Source organism: Myotis davidii, unplaced genomic scaffold, assembly GCF_000327345.1.
Source record: "Myotis davidii unplaced genomic scaffold, ASM32734v1 scaffold1416, whole genome shotgun sequence".
Classification (NCBI taxonomy): Eukaryota; Metazoa; Chordata; class Mammalia; order Chiroptera; family Vespertilionidae; genus Myotis; species Myotis davidii.
In genome coordinates, this window is record NW_006287806.1 from 384,020 (window position 1) to 392,945 (window position 8,926).

The following is an 8,926-nucleotide window of genomic DNA, read 5'->3' on the forward strand; positions in this document are numbered from 1 at the left end:
ATCTTTCTTCTATCATTGACAGTCCCTCTAGGTTGTGGGCTGCTTGCCTGTGTTCCTGAGAAGCATCTACGGTACCAGTCTATAGAGTGTGTTTTCTTTAGTGAATTACCGGTATGTTTACCGGTAATAAACTTGCACTGTTTTATGTATATGTTTGATTACATACAGCTTTGTGACAGTTTTCCTGCATGTCATAAGCATTTGAATATAAATTAAAATGTTAAAATCAAATCTGATATTATTTTACCTTTTATTTGGTGTGTGGAAGGAGTGCGGAAGCGGGGGTAGTCTTATACGGCAAGTATATAACAAACTCTGTATTTTGAGTGGAAATGTTAGGGGGTCGTCTTATACGCCCAGTCGTCTTATACGCCGGCAAATACGGTACTAATTTTAAATATTGTTTTGGAACTTGCTGGTAAAGTAATAAAAAATGAAAGGAAATAAGGAGGATAAATGTTGGTAAGAAAAAAGCATATCATTTGACACATATGACAACCTAGAAAACCACATAGATTAGTTTTTCAACAGTATCAGAAATAGTGCATTAATTTTTAAAGGTGGTCAGGTTTCTGCTTCTGCATAGTGCAAGTCAGGTTAACAAGTAACCTGAATCAACAGAATGATCAACAATTCTTGTATCCATAAGAGATGGGAGGATATAGGACAAACCACTGCCCTCAAAATTGGAGGAATAAACAAATCCAGGGACTCTCAGTTTACCAGAACAGAGATTCACTCACTTGCAGAAATCACCTTGAGAACCACTGCCCTGGTAGGAAAACCTAAAATGTAATAGATAAATTATTGGAGGCTCAGTGAGGACAACTCAGACTTAAAAATCCCAGAGGGACCTAGTCATAGGAGGCCCCAAAATATTGTGAGATGTACTCCAGGAGCTCGACCCTCTTATAATAGATAACAGAGAAAAAAATACCCCCAGGCTTTCAGCAGGGGGAGTGGAGAAGGAACCATCCTGAAATACTTTAGAGAGTACTCTGAACTTCCTAGAAAGGCCTGCCCTAAGAGAAACAAGTTAGCCAGTGCCTAACCTCCTAGGGGTATTAACAGGACCTGGTTAAGCTGGGGGATGAAAACACCTGACTCCAGCTGGCTCTAGCTACCTCCCACACAGAAGAAGAAAACATTTTCAATTCTGGCCCACTCTAGCCATCATCTTCTATTTACAGGGGATGGAAAAACAAATGTTTATGACAATCACAGTCCAGAGACAGGCTCACTAAAAGACTGAGGCCTAATCATAGGACAATACAACACTTCTCCTCCCCCAACAACACACAACCACATTAGCAAAGGCCTGCTCATGTTCAACCCATTCATCAGATTCAAATATCACAAAAAAATTACAAGACAAAACCAAAGGCAAAAATAAAATTTTTATGAAGAGCACGCATGAGAATGAGACATGGCAGGGATGTTGGAATTATCAAACCAGGAATTTGACAGATCTGTTGCTGTGTGCTCAATCAGTCCTTTTGCTTTGCATAAATGGCATGCCTATACTATTTACTCCTCCCTTCCCTCCTTTCTTACTATGTAATAACGAGGTTATTATAACAACAGCATCACACACAACTATGTATAATATGTTAAGAACTCTAATGAAAAACACATGAGCGGTGGAAATAGAGATGAAAATCCTAAGAAAGGACCAAAAAGAAATGCTAGAGACAAAAAAATGAACACTACATTTTATGAGGTTATTAGGATACAGCACAAGGAAAGTGTCTCTGAGCTGCAAAATAAATCAATAGAATCATAGAAAACTGAAAAGGAGAGGACAAAGACCAAAAACAGAATATCCAGGGACTTCAGGACAACTACAAAAGGTATAAATTATGTATAACGGGAATACTAGAAAAAGAAGATAATAAGGAACAGAACAAATTTTTGAAACAATAGTGACTGAGAATTTCCTCCAAGTTATGTCAGACAACAAACCACAGATCCTGGAAACTCAATAGAGAATACCAAATGGAAGAACATGCAATACATACATACATACAGGCATACCATTTTCAAATTACAAAAAATAAAAATAAAAAAATCAAGATTAAAAAATCCTGAAAAAGTTAAGGTGGGGGGGGGGCAGGGAGGAGCCTCACCTTACATGTAGAGGAACAAAAATAGTATTTACAATCCATTTCTCCTCAGAGACCATGAAAGCAAGGAGAAAGAGGTGAGTGAAATATTTAAAATGTTGGGAGAAAAGTCCCACCAACCTAGAATACTGAACCCTGTGAAATCATCCTTCAAAACTGAAGGAAAAATAGAAGCTTTCTCAGACAAATATTAAGGGAATTTGTTGCCACTAGACCTGCCTTGCAAGAAATATTGAAAAGATGTTCTTAGAGAAAAAGAAAATAATATAGGTCAGAAACTCGGTTCTACAAAAAGAAAGTAAAGAGCCTCAAGAAGGACTAAGTGAAAGCAAAATCAAATTTTTAATTTTCTTATTCTTAATTGACCTAACAGGTAAGAGCTTATTAAAAATAATACCAACAGTGTATTTCATGATGTTTATCTATTTATCTAATATATATATGTGTATATATACATATATGTATATATATATATGCTTATATTAAGTAAAATTAAAGTCAGCAATGATACAGGGACAAGAGGAATAAATTAGGATTGTTTTTTCATTATAAGGCAGTCATACTAACCATTGAGTAATATTGAAAGTGGAGTTAAATTAGTTGAAAATATATAATGCAAAGTCTAGGGCAACCACTATAAAACCGGGGGGGGGGGCGGAGTATGAACGATATACTAAAAAAGGAGAGAAACAGAACTATATGAAATGCTCAATTAGTACCACAAAAGGCACAAAACTAATGGAAGATAAAATTAGGAACAAAGAATAAGGGCAACAAGAAGAAAACAGTAACAAATGATAGATATTAATCCAATAATCACTTTGAATGTCAGTGCTCTAAATGCACAAATTAAATGACAGGATTATGAGTAGATTACAAAACACAATGAAAAATACTTTGTCTAATAAATTAACTTTTACAAGAAATTAACTTTTAAATATAGAGACTTACACAGATTAAAAGAAAATGGATGGAAAAAAATTTACCATACTAACACTAATCAAAAGAAAGCAGGAGTAGCTATATTAATTTCAGACAAAGCAGTTTTCAAAGTAAGGAATGTTCCCAGATATAACAAATGTCATTACATAATGATAAAGGGGTCAATTTTTCAATAAAACATAGCAATTCTTAATGTGTATGTGCCTAACAGAGCATCAAACCACATGACACAAAAACTGATAGCACGGCAAGAAAAAACAGATGACTCCACTATCATAATTGGAGACTTACCACCCATCTGTCAGAAATGGACAGATTCAGCAGACAGAACAGGGTGGGGCCAAAGGAGGCTTATAGTTGTGACTATGCAAAGCAGAGTTTATTTTTGTACTAGAGACCTGAAATTACTATACTGGGGGTGGGGGGCGATGTCCCTCAGCCTGGCCTGTGCCCTCTCACAGTCCGGGAGACCTCGGGGGATGTCAAACTGACATGGGGAGCAGGCCTAAGCCGGCATTCGGACACCCTTAGTGCTACGATGGAGGCTGGAGAAGCTCCTGCCACCACCACTGAGCTTGCCAGCCAAGTGCCCAGCTTCTGGCTGAGTGGTGCTCCTCCTGTGGGAGCTCACTGACCACCAGGGGGCAGCTCCTGCATTGAGCGTCTGCCCTCTGGTGGTCAGTGCACGTCATTACGACTGGTCATTCTGCTGTTCGGTCGATTTGCATATTAGCCTTTTATGCCTGAGGGATCAGGTCAAAACTGGCTCTCCAACAACCCTGAAGGATCCCAGATTACGAGAGGGTGCAGGCCAGGCTGAGGGACCCCACCCGTGCATGCTTGGGCCCGGGGAGGGACGAGGGAAGTTGGCCAGCCAGAGAGGGACCATGGGAGGGCTCCAGGGCATGTACGGCCCATGTTGCTCAGTTCTGATCGGCCAGACCCTAGCAGCAAGCTAACCTACCAATCGAAGTGTCTGCCCCCTGGTGGTCAATGCACATCATAGCAAGTGGTCGACTGGTCAGCTGTCTTCCCCCTGGTGGTCAGTGCATGTCATAGCGAGAGGTTGAGCGACCTTAGCATATCATTAGCATATACCTTTTGATTGGTTGAACGGACAACCAGATGACCAGACACTTAGCATATTAGGTTTTTATTATATAGGATTATTTTATTAATTATTGTACTATTTTTCATGCAAAATGTAAACCTACTTTTGCCCTACCCTGTATATAGTGGAACTCAATAACATCATCAAACAACTAAATATAATTGACATCTACAAAACACTTTATCCAACAGCAAATACATACTTTTCTCAAGCTTACATGAGATATTCACCAAGATATCCCAAACTGGGATATAAAACACACCTTAACAAATTTAAAAGAAGATAAATCTTTTTGGCTTTCATCATGTAAAAATTTCCAAAGCTTTTAGGAGTTCTGTGCCAGAAACATGGACAAAGATCAAATATATATTTATTACAAATCACATTATAAAGTAAGCTATCAAAAACAGGCCTGTTAAGGATTGCTTAATAAATGCTGCTGAAATAACTGAATAGCAAATTTGAAAAATAATTAATTAGACTGATCCTTAAACCACTGAAAAAAAATAACAGAAATATTAAAAATTAAAATATGGAAAAACAAAAATACAGGAAAACTAAAAAAATAGAACAGAATATTTATTACTTCTATGAAGAACTAATTCTCTCTTTTAAAATAACTGGAGATATAAGTAAATCAGAATAGATCATCTAAAACTTAAAATGTGGAGTCAATATTAATAGAAAATCAAAACTAAAATCAAATGGGCAGCAGTCAAGAAATATTTGTCAAATATGACACAAGAGTAATACAAAATATAACATAATTCATAATTATAAGAGAAACTCTCCGTTCTTAATAGTTAGAGGGAAATGAATATCTACTGGCAATTCACATGAAAGGAATACAAGGAGTAAGACACATGGCACATCTTAAATTTGTAACTGTCTTCAACCCTAACAATCTCCAAATCATATTGACTGCAATTCAAACATTTAAGAAAAGATTCTGCATTCTACTGCTGCTTCATCCCCACTACTTTGGTTTCAGGTCCAGCCTTGGATATCTCTCCCCTCCACTTTGCAGGAGACCCCTAAGGCGATTGCCTGATTCTAGACTTGCCTGCCATGTTCCACATCCTGCCAACCAACCAGAGTAAGGTTTCTAAAATGTCAATCTGCCTGCATCACCAACCTTCCCAATCATCATCCTCAGCCTAAAAGCTTTCATTTATTCCATTATAAACTTCAGGATAAATTTAATGACTCCATATTTTATACAATACCCTCCATGAACTAAGCCCTGATTCCATCTGGAAAGTAAACTCTGATACCCTTTTCATTGTATTTCATTTCATTTTTTAAAAGGAAACCATCCTATATAATAAAAGACTAATATGCAAATAGTCCCCTTGGCCAGGAGTTTGACCGGGAGTTCAACTGGGAGTTTGACCAGGGCCACGGTGGGGCTTGCCAGCCAAATGCCTGTGGCCCCTCCCCCGCAGCCAGCCCCAAGCCCGATAGCCCCCCACCCAATCAGGGGTGGGGCCAGCCAACCTCCCACATCCCCTCCCCCTGGCTGTCCCGGCCCAATCAGCCCGGATCAGGGTGGGCCAGCCAGACCCCACCCGTGCACAAATTTGTGCACTGGGACTCTAGTATATTATGTTAATCAAGATGATATAACCACACACATTTCTAAAGGCTAATAGTCCTACATGAGTTATGAAAAAATTGGCCCTCCCTCTGTCATCCTTACCACCACACCCTTATTTCTCCTGCTAGTGAACTGGTCAGCCCTGGAGGAAGTATAGTGTAGGGCAGCAGTTCTCAAACTGTGGGTCGCGACCCCTTTGGGAATCGAACGACCCTTTCACAGGGATCACCTAAGACCATCGGAAAACACATATATAATTACATATTGCTTTTGTGATTAATCACTATGCTTTAATTATGTTCAATTTGTAACAATGAAAATACATCCTGCATATCAGATATTTATATTATTATTCATAACAGTAGCAAAATTACAGTTATGAAGTAGCAACGAAACCCTTCCCCTTCTACATTTTAAAATGAAGAAGCTATTTTGGGAGGGACAGGCATGAATTCTGAGTTGGAGGTACCTTCCACAAATAGAGATGCTCAGTCTTTGTTTCAAAAGTATGAATCTAGAGTTCAGGATAAAGGTCTGGCTAAAGAGAAGCATACACTGAAGGGAGTGAGTCAGGTAGCTTCAGTGAGATATATGGATGAATAAACCTAGGATAGAAGCTTGCAGAAGCCTCAAGGTTCAGAAATCTGGAAAGATTAAAACAGCACTTCACAGTGGATTACTCCAACCTAATTCTAAGCTCACATTATATATACAATATTATTGAAATTAATGACTCCATCCATTAAATTCCCAAAATTATTCAATAAAACAAGGGCAGCTCCATTGGGCCACCATAAAGAAACAGAGTATTGCCCAGGTGTGGCTCAGTGGTTGAGTGTTGACCTAAGAACCAGGAGGTCACAGTTCAATTCCCAGTCAGGGCACATGCCAGGGTTGTGGGCTCAATCCCCAGTAGGGGGGTATACAGGAGGCAGCCAATCATTGGTGCTTCTATCTCTTTCTCCCCCTCTCCCTTCCTCTCTGAAATCAGTAAAACTATAGAAAAAATTAAAAAAAATTAAAAACAACAATAGCATATTGACTCTCCTTGCACAAGCAATATTAATACAAGCTGAATGTCTTTTAGGCCTTTTTAGGATATGGAAGTAACATATTCCTCATTTACAAATTTTACTTAAGCCCATTTTAGTGTTACTTGAAAATCACTTCACCTGGAATGGTGACTTCTCCAACAAAAGGCTTAAGAATCTGTCCAAACTGCTATATAAGAAGCATCCCCTTTAGTGCCCTCGGAGGGCACTGCAGAGGCTACCTGTCATGCCTCAGTAGTTGCCCCTGGGCTCCTGATGCCAGAAAGTGAATCTCCTCAGCCCTGAACTGTCTACCACTGCAGCAGCAATTACTGGCTGCACACTTGCCTCTCCTGCAAATAGATGATCTCACACCCTGACCCTATGACCCTCCATATTCAGTAATCCACTGTGCCATTGGTTATGGAAGCAACACCCTGCAAGCTTGGCATGGCCATCAAAGCCTCATTGCTACAGGATAAAGCCAATCCTGGGCCTCTGGAATATCCCAACTGCAAGAGGCAGTGGCCTCCCCTGTCCTCAGTCCCTTCCCATGGTGCCCAGGAAGTTTCTCCTCTTCCAGACTCCTACCCTGCCTGAGAAGCCCCTTGAAGTCAACAAAGTGAGTACTAATATAGATAGCATGGCCATCATCATACATGATGAAGCTCAGTGGAGAATTGTTAGTTTTCATTCTTTAATAAGTAGGCTCCTGATAAAGGATGGGACCCAAAGGTTAGCACACTTGATTGGATTTCAGGCAGTCATCTTATCACTGAATACCCTTGCCAACCACTGGACCCATCTGTACATTTATACAAACCTTTGGGCTATTGCCAAAGAGTTGCCCTATGATATGGGTTGAATTGTATCCCCTAGGAAAGCTATGTTGATATCCTAACCCTCACTTCAGAATGTGACTTTATGTGGAAATAGAATCATTATAGATGTAAATAGTTAACATGAGTTCCTATGCCAGAAGGTAGGTGTCACCTTGGGCTGCTACAACAAAGACTACCCCTTCCCTACCACTGCCCATGTACCATTAACTCAGATTGTTTGCTACATGAGGATAACTTCTCAGTGAGGTGCCTCAAGCACAAGGTGAGACTCTGTAGTTGAGAAGGTGGTGGGCACTCCTCATAGAATAGAAATGATCCTGCTGTGTGGCCACACCCTGCTCTGTGCTGCTGTGCCTGCCCTCCAGCCCCTCCTCTGAAGTCCTTACATCACATTCAAACCTTGACATCACAAGAAAGAAAGGCCCAAGAAGTCTGAATGGCTGTTTCCATGCACACAATCTCCATAGTGACAGTGTGGAGGTAGGGGTGTGATGGGAAAGGGTGGAAGAATTAAAAGGGAGGGATGAACACATCTATCTATACCAATAAAAGGGTAATATGCTAATTAGACCAGATGTCTTCTGGATGGCCTTCCTGACAAAGTCAAAGTGGTGGGGGCCAAGGCAGAGGTGGTTAGGGGCCATCAGGCAGGCAGTGGAGCAGTTAGGGGCTATCAAGCTGGCGGGGGAGCAGTGAGAAGTGATCAGGTCAGCAGGGGTGCAGGCAGTGAGGGACGACAGGCTGGTGGGGGAGCAAGCGGTTAGGGGCAATTAGGCCGGCAGGGATGCAAGTGGTTCAGGACGACCAGGTTGGTGGGGGTGCAAGCATTTAGGGGTGATCAGGCTAGTAGGGGCGCAAGCAGTTAGGGGCAATCAGGCAGGCAGGCAGATTGATTAGGGGTGATCAGGCAGGCAGGCAGATGAGCGGTGAGGAGCCGGTGGTCCCGGATTGGGAGAGGGATCCCTGCGGGATTGGGTCTAAACTGGCAGTCGGACATCCCCCGAGGGGTTCCAGAATAAAGAAGGTGCAGGCCGGGCTGAGGGACCTCCCTCCAATGCACAATTTCATGCACTGGGCCTCTAATATATATATACATTGCCAGTAAGTATGACAAGCACTGACCACCAGGGGGTAAACTATCAATGCAGGAGTTGCAGAGCAACAGCAACTTTTCAGAGTGCCCTCTTGCACTCTAGGACCCCTCGGGGGATGTTGGATGCCGGTTTTGGCCCAATCCTAGAAGGCCGAGGGACCCCACCTGCCAGAGGGAGCCTGCTCAC